Source organism: Scyliorhinus torazame, chromosome 20 (assembly GCF_047496885.1).
Source record: "Scyliorhinus torazame isolate Kashiwa2021f chromosome 20, sScyTor2.1, whole genome shotgun sequence".
Lineage (NCBI taxonomy): Eukaryota > Metazoa > Chordata > Chondrichthyes > Carcharhiniformes > Scyliorhinidae > Scyliorhinus > Scyliorhinus torazame.
The window spans coordinates 42147158-42163198 of NC_092726.1; the positions used below are offsets into that span (position 1 = coordinate 42147158).

The 16041-nt window shown below is 51.7% G+C and overlaps 1 non-coding gene across 1 annotated transcript; it reads right to left on the reverse strand.

Annotated features, from left to right (window-relative positions):
• Nucleotides 1-5802: 5802 nt before the first annotated feature.
• On the reverse strand, nt 5803-5987 carry LOC140397382 (U2 spliceosomal RNA). Its single transcript, XR_011936841.1, has one exon. It is a non-coding gene; the product is annotated as a U2 spliceosomal RNA (small nuclear RNA).
• Nucleotides 5988-16041: the final 10054 nt, after the last annotated feature.

The following is a 16041-nucleotide window of genomic DNA, read 5'->3' on the forward strand; positions in this document are numbered from 1 at the left end:
CCAGGCATTGACTTCAATAACAAATTTGACTTGTTATTTGTGGGTTTGTTTTTTAAGGCATACATAATCTTCCCCATTCCAATGCCACTGATGTAATTTTAGGCTAGGGTATGGTGTGTTGGTAATTGTCCTGAACTTGTAAATGTAAGAATCTTTTTCTTGATAGTTTAATAGATACTTCACCCAACCTGGCAAGAACTGACAGGTTATCCCTGCGGTAGAGGTTTTCGGGGTCAGAAACAGGAGGCGGGGTAATGCTTGGCCTAGTAATAGCCTACCTGCAATTGCAATCTGGCTGCCCAAGAGAATTGTAATGTCGCAACCTCTCCTCCACCGGATTTCCTTCTGGAAAAACCTTCGACCAGATAACACAACCCCAGTGATCTGATCAAAATACAATATCGGTGTAACATAGAAGCACAGGACATTGTCATGTGAGAGTACCTTTAAGACATGGATGTTGAAGCAATGTACCTTTAAGAAAACAGTGATGTCAGAGAGTGGGTGGAGCTGAGGTCAGGTCAGCCGTTTTGCAGTTTTGTTTTGCAGTTGGAAAAAGAGCGTGTCTGTGTCTCGGTGTTTCCAGAGAGCTGCAGTTTTAAAAAGCAGCTTGTGTGTGCCTGTGCTTTACAGTGAGTTGGGTCTCTGCCATGAAAGACTATCCGTGGATCATTTTGGGTGATTTAAAGTAAAGCCTTCAACCTGATGTGATTTTGTTTGAAGGTGTTAAGTCTTTTGGAAGTTCGAAGGAACATTTTTAGGAATTATTTACTGTTGCAATATTTTCTGAGTTATCTTTGAAGAAAAGGGTGTTAAGAGATCCAATGTTTATTTAAGATGTTAAGTTGAGTTCATGGAATAAAAGTGTTTTGTGTTTAAAAACCCACGTATCCATAATTGCAATCCTACACCTCGGGAACAAGCCGTGTGCTAGGAAAAGCAACAAATCCATTAAAGGGAGAGGTTGGTTGAACTCCATGATAGATTTTCGGGTTCTAAAAACGCCTCGCCCATAACAATATGGTCATGAATAGCGCAAAAGGATATCATATTTCCGTACATTTGTTGAAGCAATTGATTTTTTTGATGGACAATGGATCAGCTTTGAATGATGGGAGTAAAATAATTTGCTTTCGTAGAATTTACAGTGTAGAAGGAGGCCATTCGGCCCATCGAGTGTGCACCGGCTCTTGGAAAGAGCACCCTACCCAAGGTCAACACCACCACCCTATCCCCATAACCCAGTAACCCCACCCAACACTAAGGGCAATTTTGGACACTAAGGGCAATTTATCATAGCCAATCCACCTAACCTGCACATCTTTGGACTGTGGGAGGAAACCGGAGCACCCGGAGGAAACCCACGCACACACAGGGAGGATGTGCAGACTCCGCACAGACAGGGACCCAAGCTGGAATCGAACCTGGGACCCTGGAGCTGTGAAGCAATTGTGCTATCCACAAGGCTACCATGCTGCCCTTGGCACATTGGTGGAAGATTTGAATCGAGGCACTCAAGAGGGCATTGGGTGACTATTTGAATGGAAACAATTTGCAGTGACACCTTCTTCTTCCCCAGCCCCCAACCAGAATAACGAACATCCCTACATCCAGCTTCTCCAGCACTGTCAGTTTTTTATACGGTTCAATTCGATTCCCTCCCATTCTTCTCAATTCTAGTGAATGCAGGTGCTGTCAACCCAATCTCTCCAAGGCGACAATCTTCCCTCCCAAGAATCAATCTGCTGAGCTTCTGATGCACTCCTGTGTCATATAACTCAAGTAATTTGTTTGCATCTCCATAGATGCTGCCTGACCTGCTTCGTATGATCACATTTTCCATTTCATTGTCTGAGGAGTTGTGTATGGTGCTGAAGATTGTGCAATTATCAGCGATCTTATGATGGAGGGAAGGTCACTGATGAAGCGGTTGTCGATGGTTTTGCGACAGAGGTGACTGAGGAATTGTATTAATGTAGTCAGTGACTATTGTCCTGAATGTACTGCCTGACATTGAAGTGGAAGTAGAATCCATCATGGATATCAAGAGCACATTTTATGGAATCACATGGAATTCCTACACGGCATAGAAGGCTATGGGCCAAGTCCTGGAAAACGGCATTAGAATGGTTAGTTGTTCATTTATGACCCGCACAAGCGCAATGGGCCGAATGGCCCTTTCTGTGCTGTATGATTTTATGACTCCAATTACAGAAGGAAGCCATTTGGCCCAATGAGTCTACGCCAACCCTCCGAAAGTGTACTGTACCGAGTTCCACTCCCCCGCCCACCCCCCTCGACCCCAATAACCCAGTAACCTAACCTGCACACACTTGGACATTAACGGGCAGTTTTTCATGGCCAATCCACCCAACCTGAACGGCTGTCTAATGGCCGTGGTGTACCTGCTCGGGGACTGTCAGAGGGAGAGAGATTAAAAGGCACAATGTTTCGTCTGATGTTATCCTGATGTCTCTCTGCCTCAGAATGATCGCACACCAGGTCGGAGTGCGTGGCACCAGAATCAAACACACATTGGTGTTGGTCAAACCAAACTCTGGTGTTGTGCCTGGGTGGCCCTTTGTCACATTGCGTGTGATTTGAGTTTGGAATTTCTGTTATATTGTGGGTCACGGGCAATGTCCAATCTCAGGATAGACGTCTACTTTGTAAGAAGGACTTTTCACCGTGGATGGCGCGGTGGTTTCAATGTGGAGCTGGTCAACGGCCATCGTTGAGATTGAGCTGAAGCTCAGTCAATGTGAACTGGTTTTGTCAATAAAGATGCTGCCATTGGCCAGTCTCTGCCTTAGGGAATTGTTGTCCATCTCCTGCTCCATCCAATCTGGACAATAGGCTGCAGGAGTCGCCACTGCGCCTGCGCCACAACCACAGCCTGAGGATGGCGGCCATCTTGAGCTGCTCGGTGTGACGGCCGGCGCCATTTTGAGTTGCCGGGGAGACGGCCGGCGGCAATCTTGAGTTGCCAGGGGAAACGGCTTCATTGAGGTGATGGCCCGCTCGCTGTCCTCTGGGGGAAAGCCCCTCCGCACATGAGCACAGGCGCATGTTTGAATATTTAATTTGCATCTGATGATTATAATTACTCGCATCCTCTCCCGTCTGAATTCCTCTTCCTTCTCGGTTCTGAAGCTTCGATTCCAGTTTTGATCTGTTTTTGACAATTTGATTTATTTTTCAAACCTGGGCTCCTCTGGCCGCACTCTGGGGGATGCGGCGGCGCATGCGCAGTCTCGCAGCCGTCACTGGTTTATGAAATGACCTATTGATTTGATTTTAATTCATTTCCTGGGGGCGGCTCTGAATTTAAGTCAACTCCCCCGTTTCCCAGCAGCCGCTTCTTCGTCTTTTCTGTGAAATAACCGGTGGGTGGAGAGGTGACGTCACGGCAACATGGCGGATGCCCCGCCCATCACCGGTACCCGGATGTTCCGCCAACAAGCAGCGGCCGGGCCGGGCTGCGGACAGGAGGTGATACTGGGAGGAGCGGAAGCAGCATCGGCTTCTGGGAGAGTGACCCACGCCCTCTGGCGGCCGGGACGGGAAACAGCCGCCGACGTCTCTCTGGCCGCAGAGCAGCGCCTGCAGCGGCTGTGAACCACCAGCAGGCGGCAGCCTTGAAGCAGTTGAATCAGCCACACTGACAGAGGTTTGAGACAGAGAGGGATTTGAGTCTTTAATTCATTGACAGACACAGAGGAAAGCTGCAGCCGCCTTTTCACCGGCACATTCTGCATCCCGCACCTTTTAAACACACATTCATCTCAGCGCCTCATTGTCTGGGGTTGTCTCTGAGATTTCCACGGAGCGGTACAACTGGTTTAATGTTGTTCACCTTTTATTCCTCTTGAATCTTCGTTCCATCCTCTTCCATTGAGTGTTCCTCGTCAGATGAGGTTGGGGTTGTATTGTCAGGGCGTGCTGTGGCCTCCCCTTTTTGTTGAGGGCCCTTCTGGTGCTTTTACACATTCTGCGCTGTGATGTCTTTGTCGATGGAGGTGGCATCAACCTCCTCTGAGGTCGCCTTTTTGACTCCGCCGCTGATGATTTGTGCGTACGTTGCCCCGCGTTTCGGGCAGGCCCTGTAAAGATGGCCGGCCTCCCCACACAGGTTGCAGCACTTGTCTTCCTTGCAGTCCTTAGTCATGTGTCCCTCCTGCCTGCAGTTGTTGCAGAAGGTGACATTGCAGTTGGCGGCAACATGCCCCGTTTTGCCACAGGTGTGGCATACTCGTGGCTGTCCCACGTAGTAGAGGTAGCCACGATTTACTCCAATGGCGGAACTGGAGGGGGGTTGCAGGATGGTTCCGCCGCCCTCTGTTCTCAGAGTCACCTTGATCTGGTGCTCACTTGTCCAGATGCCAAAGGTGTCCATCAGTTGCACGCTGTCACTTTTCAGCTCAGCGTTCCTGGCGAGGAACGTGAGCACATCAGACACGGGGACGTGGGGGTTGTACTTGTGCAGTGTAACAACCCGGTTTTGCTGCGAAGGTAGCGTAAACAGAGGCTCCGCAGTCAGGATAAACAGGGGACTTTGGTTGCCCTTTTCTTTGAACACGTTCAAGAATTTGATGCACGCTGCAACACTCTTGAAGGTGACATCAAAATATCCATTGTTGGGGAGGTTTTGCAAGCAGAAGATATCTGTTGCTTGGAACCCGCTGCTCGAGCAGCACCCGCTTCACGAAGAAGTTTCGGTCTACAGGTGACTCCCCTTCCGCCTTCTTCGCTGTGATTCGGACAGTGTTTCGCACTCCCCAGCCTGGTGGTCGGGATGCAGTTGCAGCCAAACCTCATACGTTGAGTCTAAACTGTATCGGCATTAGGCCTAAACCAGAAGCTTAGCCCAGCATGTAGATCCACCAATAGCAGCCGAGCTACAAACATTTTCTCTTTGACGACTTCAATCCCTCTGTCTTCTCCAATCTACATCACAATCCTCAGCTTCTCTTGACCCAATATACTGTTGATCATAGCCAAAAGGCCGAGAAGCGATAGCCCATATTCCCCGGCTATGGCTCTTGTCCTCCTCGCCCACCAACATTCAGGTGCACCTTGCTGCGCTCGACTGTGCTTTGGAACGTTTAGGCTACGGTCATGGTTGGTCAAGAGATCTCCAGCTTGGCCGAGCACTGTGGAGTCTGTGCATGCAGAACCAGAAAAACACAACAGGGAGACATCGTCTGGCACGCCTTCCACTGTCGTCACCAGAAGGAAAGAAGACGCTGTGAAGGCCCAGTGACACCCAACGCAGGGAGTCGAAGAAACCTCCACCTTTGCCGAACAAAGGGCAATCCGTGCAAGCAGCAAGTACTGGCGGAATCCAACAGGGGGCAATGTCTAGTCCCCCTGAGCTACACCCTAGCGTGTTGGTCGTGGAGTCAGGAGAATGAAAAGAGACACCGTGAAGGTACACCTACATCCAAATCAGGATGCCGTTCAGTCTGTCGCCACACTTCTCTGTTGTGCAGGATGAAGGGCTTTGGTCAGTGAAATGACGAGAAGGCAAGTCGGCATCCGGGGGTGAGGGTGAGTGGCCTGTAAAAAGCAGCAGGAAATCTGTGCGCATATCAGCCGAAAACGGAGCCTGGCTGCCGAAAGTCCGCGAGTCCACCGGCTCGCAACATTAGTGCACGAAGCTCCCGCCAGCAGAAAAGCTAGCAATGCTTTGGAGCCTGAAAGGCCTTAAATTGGTCAGGATGAGATAACGAGACAAGACAGAAAAGGGGAAGGCAGGTTTTGCGCCATTTTCTGCCTTCGCACCTTTGCTCCCCAAAGCGGGGTGAAGGCACCATTCCCGGAAGCATGGCAAGACCAGGTCGATGCGTGGAGTGTTAGGAGCAATCCCCTGCACGATCTCCGAGTCTTAAAAATCAGTTTAATATTCGGTCCCCAGATAGAGGACACATCAGATATTATACTGATAAGAACAGATTTTTTTTTTAAAATGTTATTCAAAAAAATATACTTTATTAATAAAATTTATCATGAGCATTACAGAGCATTTCGAATTGTCTTGACTACATTTCCGTCAGGGTTACACATTGCCTTGACTTTCTTCCATTCAATTTTGATCTTATTATACACATATCACTCTTTACATTACAATTCCTTCTTAAATATTTACATCGTCATGTTTCTTTTATACATTGGAGTGTTGGTTGCCCAGACCGAGGGGTTTTACACTGTTACCCGGCCCTCGGTGTACATTTGCTGGAAGGACCTTACACAGTGGTCTTTCCCCATTGCGCCTTGGCGGCAGCTGGCCCAAGCTTGAGTGCGTCCCTCAGCACGTAGTCCTGGACCTTGGAATGTGCCAGTCTGCAACACTCGATCGAGGACAATTCTTTGCACTGGAAGATCAGCAAGTTTCGGGCAGACCAAAGAGCGTCTTTTACCGAGTTGATGACCTTCCAGCAGCAGTTGATATTTGTCTCGGTGTGTGTCCCTGGAAACAATCCGTAGAGCACAGAGTCCTGTGTCACAGAGCTGCTCGGGATAAACCTTGACAAATACCACTGCATCTCTCGCCAGACCTTCTTTGCAAAGGCACATTCCACAAGGAGGTGTGTGACCGTCTCATTTCCCCCACAGCCATTCCGAGGGCAGCGTGCATTGGCGCAGAGCCTTCTCACCACCAGCCAAGCTAGGTCTTGGTGCTTGTTTGAAAGTTCTGGTGATGAGTCGTTCTGCGAGACGACTCTGGCAGTCTGCTCAGCGAACCATCCAACGTCCTCCACGTTCTCCGTTTCCCTGAGGGCCTCGAGGGCATTACGTGCTGAACTCTGCTTCATTGCCTTGTGGTCAAAGGTGTTTTTCTTCGAAAACCTTTCCACGAAGGACAGGTAGTATGGAACGGTCCAACGATTTGGAGCGTTCCGCGGCACTGAGGCCAGGATCATCCTTCGTAAAACGGGGGACAGGTAGAACCTCAGTATGTAGTGACACTTGGTGTTTGCATATTTGGGGTCCACGCACAGCTTGATGCAGCTGGACACAAAAGTGGCCAACAGGATGAGGGAGGCGTTGGGTACGTTCCGCCCTCCCTTCTCCAGAGGTTTCCGGGAGTCTTACTCGTCTCGAAGGGCTTGACGGCCTTTGTCAGCTCATCCAGAGTTAGCGGTTTGTCCAGGTTTTCCAGCTCGCTGTCGCCTATGACCTCCGTGATAGTCGACAGGAAGGTCTGGGAAACAGTGCTATCTGTTTGCTTCAGGTCATACAGTCCGGCATAAAAGGATTGGCTGATCCTCAGGATGTCAGACTGCGATGACTTTACAGAGCCATCTCCTTCCTTCGGACACGGTCCATCTTGGATCTCTAGATGAATTTCAAGTTGGCCCGGGTGACTGCTGTGGCGTAGGGTCAGAACTGCGCCACGTACAGTAACACCGAGAGCACCTCACACCTGATGACCAGGGTTTTGCCCGCAATGGAGAGGGAGCGTTGCTCCCTCCAGCCCAGTTCCTGTCTTACCTTGGCTATGCGCTCCTCCCAGTTTTTGGTGCATGCCCCAGCAGCTCCGAACCATATCCCATGGTAATCTGACCTGACAGTGAATTGGACGAAGGACCGGTCGGCCCAGCTCCCAAAGAACATGGCCTCGCTCTTGCCACGGTTTACCTTGGCTCCCGAGGTCAGTTCAAACTGGTCGCAGGTGGTCAAGAGCCTTCGTGCAGACGCAGGATCCGAGCAGAAGACGGCAACGTCGTCCATGTACAGGGAGGCCTTGACTTGTATGCCTCCACTGCCTGGGATCGTCACTCATCTTATACCCGGATCCTTCCTGATGGACTCGGCAAAAGGTTCCATGCAGCACACAAAAAGGGCAGAGGAGAGAGGGCAGCCCTGCCTGACTCCGGATTTATCTGGAACTTTTCTGATTCCCACCCATTGATTGAGACTGCGCTATAGATGTTTGTGTAGAGCAGTTTGATCCAATTGCGAATTCCCTCCCCAAACCCCATTTTGGAGAGCACATCCATCATGTAGGTGTGCGATATTCTGTCAAAAGCCTTCTCCTGGTCATGGCTGACGAGGCATGTGACCACCCTCCTGTCCTGCACATAGGCGATCGTATCCCTGAGTAGCTCGAGGCTCTCAGAGATCTTCCTGCCAGGAACAGCACAGGTCTGGTCAGGGTGGATCACCGACTCCAGAGCAGACTTGACCCGATTGGCGATGACTTTGGCTAGAATTTTGGAATCCACATTCAACAGTGAAATGGGTCGCCAATTTCGAATTTCTTCCCTTTCCCCCTTCTGCTTGTAGATGTGGGTGATGATGCCTTTCCTCATGGACTCTGACATGCTGCCTTCCAGAAGCATACTCTCGTACACTTCCAGCAGGTCTGGGCCCATCCAGTTCCACAGAGCCGAATACAACTCAACCGGTAAGCCGTCGCTTCCGGGAGTTTTCCTCGTCTCGAAGGACTTGGCGGCCTTTGTCAGCTCATCCAGAGTTAGTGGTTTGTCCAGGTTTTCCAGCTCGCCTAAGACCACCGTGATAGTCGACAGGAAGGTCTGGGAATCAGTGCTATCTGTTGGTTTCAGGTCATACAGTCCGGCATAAAAGGATTGGCTGATCCTCAGGGCGTCAGACTGCGTTGACTTTTCAGAGCCATCTTCTTCCTTCAGGCTGCTGATCACAGAGGTCTCTCTGTGCACCTTTTGGAAGAAGAAGCGTGAGCACTTTTCGTCCTGCTCCACGGAGCGGACTCTGGAACGGAAGATAACCTTGGAGGCCTCCGAGTTGTACAGCGAGGCTTGCTGGCTCTTCACCTCTTGGAGATCCTCCTTGACATCCACCCCCATCGACTGCAGCTGGAGCAAATTCTGCATACTTTTCTGGAGCCTGGACATGATCCCCTCGTCTCTCTCTCGCCTTTTGAACGCCCTTGAGGATGAAAAACCTCTTGATATTCCCCTTGATTGCTTCCCATCAGAGATGTGGGGCCTCATAGAGGGGTTTCACGGTTCTCCAACCTTTGTAATCCCTCTCGAGTTCCTCGAGGTTCTCAGGGTTCAGCAGTTTTACATTCAGCTTCCATGTCCCCCTGCCTGCAGCCTGGTTTTCCAGCAGGTGGCAGTCGGCCAGCAGGAGGATGTTGTCAGAGAAGAACACCGGCCATACATCTTGGACATGGCCGTGAAAGCACGGGACACAAAGAAGAAGTCTATCCTGGAGCGGACGGACCCGTCTGGCCGTGACCATGCGTATCTACGCTGCGCTCCGTCTGCAGGGTTTCTGCAGACGTCGAGCAGCTTGGCGTCTCTTACCGTTTCCATCAGGAGTCTGGACGTAGCGTCTAGTTTGTGTCGGCTCCGGCAGATCGTTCAGTTGCATCGATGATGCAGTTGAAGTGACCGCTCAGAATGACCGGCTTGGAGGTGGCCAACAGCAGTGGGAGTTGCTGAAGGACTGCCAGCCGCTCACTTTTTAACGGCCGGGGCGTACAGATTAATAAGTCTGAGAGGGGTGTTTTTGTATTTCACGTCTGCTACGAGGAGGCGCCCGCCCACCACCTCCTTAACGTCGGAGATGGTGAAGCTGCCTCCCCGCAGCAGAATACCCAGGCCGGAGGAGCGGCAGTCGTTTCCTCCTGACCAGATGGATGGCCCGTGGGACCACCAGCTCGACCAGCGCCTGTAGTTGCTGAGGTGCGGAATTCCGCACTCCTGCAGGAACAGTAGGTCGGCTTTCACGTTTGCTAAGTAGCTGAGTGTGGCTACACACCGCGAAGTATCTTTGATGCTTCGCACATTAATGGATGCAATTTTAAAACCCATTATATAAAGATAGATTTACCAGTCTCAGAGTCCAGAGTCTATACAGTTGGCTGTTCCAGCTGTTGGATGTTCCCCAGCATGCCGGTGGTGCTCGCAAACTTTAGCACAGTTGCAGGGCTGAGAAAATTGTCCTGGTCCGCACTGGCTAGTGAACTTGATGCAGATGTATTGAGGGGGGGGCGGGAGTGTAGCCCTGGCGTCCGTTGTGGCAGTCAGTTGGTGTTGGGGTTGCAGGCCGGTCTTCGCCTGGGTTGTTGCTTCTTGTTACTTTCCGGGGGTTGGTCTGTGACCTTGTTTTCGATGTCCGGCGTTTGGTGGCCGTTGGTCATATTGGTGTTCCCATGAGCCAGGGGTTGATTGTCTCGGCGGGTTTTATTTTCTTCCCGGTTTGTGGTCTGGGGGGTCTGTGCCTCCCGTTCCACGTTGGTGCTTTGCCTCTTTATTTGAGGCCGATCCTTGGCTTGTTTACCCTCGTCGGAGGAGGTTTCGGCACTAAGTGTACTGTCTGAAAGGTGTCGCTTTGTGCCACTCCCCATTATGGGGTTCTTCAGTTTGTTTTTTTGTTTTCTCTTTCGTTTGTCCCTGTTCACTGTTTCCCAGGGCTCTTTGTTCTTTGTCCCATCCTCTTCCATTGAGTGTTCCTCATCAGATAGGGCTGGGGTTGGGTTTTCAGGAGGTGCTGGGTCCTCCCCTTTTTGTTGAGGGCCCTTCTGTTGCTTTTCCTTATTCTGTGCCGTGGTATCTTTTTCGGTGAAGGGTGTATGAACCTCCTCTCTGATCATCTTTTTAACTCCGCTGCTGATGATCTGTGCATATGTTGCCCCGCATTTCGGGCAGGCCCTGAAAAGATGGCCGGCCTCCTCACACAGGTTGCAGCACTTGTCTTCTTTGCAGTCCTGAGTCATGTGTCCCTCCTGCCTGCAGTTTTTGCAGAAGGTCACACTGCAGTTTGTGGCAACATGCCCCGTTTTGCCACAGGTGTGGCATACTCGTTGCTCGACGACATTACGTGTTGACCACTGCTTCATTGCCTTGTGGTAAAAGGTGTTCTCCTTCAAAAACTTTTCCACAAAGGACAGGTGGTACGGTACGGTCCAACTACTTGGAGCGTTCCGCGGCAATGAGGCCAGGCCCATCCTTCGTAACACCGATGACAGGTAGAACCTCAGTATGTAGTGACACTTGGTGTTTGCATACTGGGGGTCCACGCACAGATTGATGCAGCTGGACACAAAGGTGCCCAACATGATGAGGGAGGCGTTGGGTACGTTCCGCCCTCCCTTCTCCAGAGGTTTGTACATGGTGTCCCTTCGGACACGGTCCATCTTGGATCGCCAGATAAATTTGAAGAGGGCCCGGGTGACTTCTGTGGCGTAGGGTCAGGTTATGGGCCAGACCTGCGCCATGTACAGTAGCACCGAGAGTACCTCACACGTGATGACCAGGGTTTTGCCCGCAATGGAGAGGGAGCGTTGCTCCCACCAGCCCAGATTCTGCCTTACCTTTGCTATGCGCTCCTCCCAGTTTTTGGTGCACGCCCGAGCAACTCCGAATCATATCACCAGCACCTTCAGGTAATCTGACCTGACAGTGAAGGGGACAAAGGACCGGTCGGCCCAGTTCCCAAAGAACATGGCCTCGCTCTTGCCACGGTTTACCTTGGCTCCCGAGGCCAGTTCAAATTGGTCGCAGGTGGTCAAGAGCCTGCGTACAGACGCAGGATCCGAGCAGAAGACGGCCACATCGTCCATGTACAGGGAGGCCTTGACTTGCATGCCTCCACTGCCTGGGATCGTCACTCCTCTTATACCCGGATCCCTCCTGATGGACTCGGCCAACAGTTTCTATGCAGCACACAAAAAGGGCAGAGGAGAGAGGGCAGCCCTGCCTGACTCCGGATTTGATCTGGAACTTTTCTGATTCCCACCCATTGATTGAGACTGCGCTATAGATGGTTGTGTCGAGCAGTTTGATGCAATTGCGAATTCCCTCCCCAAACCCCATTTTGGAGAGCACATCCATCATGTAGGTGTGCGATATTCTGTCAAAAGCCTTCTCCTGGTCAAGGCTGATGAGGCAGGTGTCCACCCTTCTGTCCTGCACATAGGCGGTCGTATCCCTGAGTAGCGCGAAGCTATCAGAGATCTTCCTGCCGGGTACAGCACAGGTCTGTTCAGGGTGGATCACCGACTCCAGAGAAGACCTGACCCGATTGGCGATGAACTTAGCTAGAATTTTCTAATCCACATTCAACAGTGAAATGGGTCGCCAATTTCGAATTTCTTCCCTTTCCCCCTTCTGCTTGTAGATGAGGGTGATGATGCCTTTCCTCATGGACTCTGACATGTTGCCTTCCAGAAGCATACTCTCGTACACCCAGCAGGTCTGGGCCTATCCAGTCCCACAGAGCCGAAGACAACTCAACCGGTAAGCCGTCGCTTCCGGGAGTTTTACTCGTTTCGAACGACTTGGCGGCCTTTGTCAGCTCATCCAGAGTTAGTGGTTTGTCCAGGTTTTCCAGCTCGCTGTCGCCTATGACCTCCGTGATAGTCGACAGGAAAGTCTGGGAAACAGTGCTATCTGTTGGCTTCAGGTCATACAGTCCGGCATAAAAGGATTGGCTGATCCTCAGGATGTCAGACTGCGATGACTTTTCAGAGCCATCTTCTTCCTTCAGGCTGCTGATCACAGAGGTCTCTCTGTGCACCTTTTGGAAGAAGAAGCGTGAGCACTTTTCGTCCTGCTCCACGGAGCGGACTCTGGAACGGAAGATAACCTTGGAGGCCTCCGAGGTGTAGAGCGAGGCTTGGTGGCTCTCACCTCTTGGAGATCCTCCTTGACATCCACCCCCATCGACTGCAGCTGGAGCAAATTTTGCATACTTTTCTGGAGCCTGGACATGACCCCTCGTCTCTCTCTCACCTTTTGAACGCCCTTGAGGATGAAAAACCTCTTGATATTGCCCTTGATTGCTTCCCACCAGAGATGTGGGGCCTCAAAGAGGGGTTTCACGGTTCTCCAACCTTTGTAATCCCTCCTGAGTTCCTCGATGTTCTCAGGGGTCAGCAGTTTTACATTTAGCTTCCACGTCCTCCTGCCTACCCCCTGGTCTTCCTGCAGGTGGCAGTCGGCCAGTAGGAGGCAGTGATCAGAGAAGAACACCGGCGTTACGTCGGTGGACCTGACCGTGAAAGCTCGGGACACAAAAAAGAAGTCTATCCTGGAGCGGACGGACCCGTCTGGCCGTGACCATGTGTATCTACGCTGCGCGCAGTCTGCAGGGTTGCTGCAGACGTCGAGCAGCTTGGCGTCTTTTACCGTTTCCATCAGGAGTCTGGACGTAGCGTTTAGTTTGCTGTCGGCTTTGCTGGATCGTCCAGCCGCATCGATGATGCAGTTGAAGTCACCACCCAGGATGACCGGCTTGGAGGTGGCCAACAGCAGTGGGAGTTGCTGAAGGACTGCCAGCCGCTCACTTTTTACGGCCGGGGCGTACACATTAATAAGTCTGAGAGGGGTGTTTTTGTATTTCACGTCTGCTACGAGGAGGCGGCCGCCCACCACCTCCTTAACGTCAGAGATGGTGAAGTTGCCTCCCCGCAGCAGAATACCCAGGCCGGAGGAGCGGCAGTCGTTTCCTCCTGACCAGATGGATGGCCCGTGGGACCACCAGCTCGACCAGCGCCTGTAGTTGCTGAGGTGCGGAATTCCGCACTCCTGCAGGAACAGTAGGTCAGCTTTTACATTTGCCAAATAGTTGAGTGTGGCTACACACCGCGAAGTATCTTTGATGCTTCGCACATTTATGGATGCAATTTTGAAACCCATTATAAAAAGATAGATTTACCCGTCTCAAGAGTCCAGAGTCTATACAGTTGGCTGTTCCAGCTGTTGAATGTTCCCCAGCATGCCGGTGGTGCTCGCAAACTTTAGCACAGTTGCAGGGCTGAGAAAACTGTTCTGGTCCGTACTGGCCGCGTGATTTTGATGCAGATGCATTGGGGGGGGGGGGTGTAGCCCTGGGGTTCGTCGTGGCAGTCAGTAGGTGTTGGGGTTGCAGGCCGGTCTTCACCTGGGTTGTTGCTGCTCGTTACTATCGGGGGTTGGTCTGTGACCTTGTTTTCTTCCCGGTCGGTGGTCTGGGGGGTCTGTGCCTTCCGTTCCACGTTGGTGCTTTGCCTCTTTATCTGAGGCCGATTCTTGTCCTGTTTTCCCTCATCGGATGAGGTGTCGGCACGAAGTGCGCCGGCTGAGAGGTGTCGCTTTTTGCCACTACCCCTCGGGGGGTTCTTCAGTTTGTTTTTTTGTTTCCTCTTTCGTTTGTCCCTGTTCACTGTTTCCCAGGGCTCTTTATTCTTTGTCCCATCCTCTTCCTCTTCCATTGAGTGTTCCTCATCAGATGGGGCTGGGGTTGGGTTGTCAGGAGGTGCTGAGACCTCCTCTTTTTGTTGGGGGCCCTTCTGTTGCTTTTCCTCATTCTGAACCGTGGTGTCTTTTTCGGTGGAGGGTGTATGCACCTCCTCTCTGGTCGCCTTTTTGACTCCGCTGCTGATGATCTGTGCATATGTCGCCCCGCGTTTCGGGCAGGCCCTGTAAAGATGGCCGGCCTCCCCACACAGGTTGCAGCACTTGTCTTCCTTGCAGTCCTTAGTCATGTGTCCCTCCTGGCTGCAGTTCTTGCAGAAGGTCACACTGCAGTTTGCGGCAACATGCCCCGTTTTGCCACAGGCGTGGCATACTCGTGGCTGTCCCACGTAGTAGAGGTAGCCACGATTTACTCCAATAGCGAAATTGGAGGGGGGATGCAGGATGGCTCCGTTGCTGTCCGTTCTTAGGGTCACCTTGACCTGGTGCTCACTTGTCCAGATGCCGAAGGTGTCTTTCACTTGCACGCTGTCACTTTCAGCTCAGCGTACCTGGCGAGGAACGTGAGCACATCAGACACAGGGACGTGGGGGTTGTACGTGTGCAGTGTAACAACCCGATTTCGCTGTGCCGGTAGCGTAAACAGAGGCTCCGCAGTCAGGATCGACAGGGGACTCTGGTTACCTTTTTCCTTGAAGACGTTCAAGAATTTGATGCACGCTGCGCCGCTCTTGAAGGTGACATCAAAGAAGCCATTTTTGGGGAAGTTTTGCAAGCAGAAGATTTCTGTTGCTTTAAACCCACAACACTCGAGCAGCACCCGCTTCACGAAGAGTATCCGATCCAAAGGTGACTCTCCTTCCGTTTTCTTCACTGTGACTCGGACAGTGTTTCGCACTCCCCAGCCTGGTGGTCGGGATGCAGCTGCATCCATAGCTCGTACGTTGGGTCTGAACTGTATCGGCGTTAGGCCTAAACCAGAGGTTTAGGCCAGTATGTGGATCCACCAATAGCAGCCGGGCTCCAAACGTTTCCTCTTTGACGACTTCAATTCCTCCGAGTTCTCCAATCCACGATCGTCATCGAGATTCTCAGCTTCCCACGATTAAATGAGACTACATTTGATCTCAGGCAAAAGGCCGAGAAGCGATAGCCAATATTTTCCGGCTATGGCTCTTGTCCTCCTCGTCCACCGACTTTCAGGAGCACCTTGCTGCGCTCGACTGTGCTTTGGAACTTTTAGTCTACGCTCACTGTTGGTCAAGAGACCTCCAGCTTGGCCGAGCACGGTGGAGTCTGTGCATGCAGAACCAGTAAAACACAAGAGGAAGACATCGTCTGGCAAGCCGCCCCCTGTCGTCACCAGATTAAATGGAGACGCTGTGAAGGCCCAGTGACACCCAACGGAGGGAGTCGAAGAAATCTCCACCTTTGCCGAACAAAGGGCAATCCGTGCAAGCAGCGAGTACTGGCGGAATCCAACAGGGGGCAATGTCTAGTTTCCCTGAGCTCCACCCTGACGTGTTGGTCGTGGAGTCACGAGAACGAAAAGAGACGCCGTGAAGGTGTACCTACATCCAAATCAGGATGCCGTTCAGTCTGTCGCCACACTTCCCCGTTGTGCAGGATGAAGGGATGTGGTAACTGAAGTGAGGAGAAGGCAAGTCGGCATCCGAGGGTGAGGGTGAGTGGCCTGTAAAAAGCAGCAGGATATCTGTTTGGCATATCAGCTGAAAACGGAGCCTGGCTGCCGCAAGTCCGCGAGCCCATAGGCTCACGACATTAGTGCGCGAAGCGCCCGCCAGCAGAAAAGCTAGCAATGCTCTGGAGCCTGAAATTTTTTTAATTGGTCAGGATGAGACAACTGGAC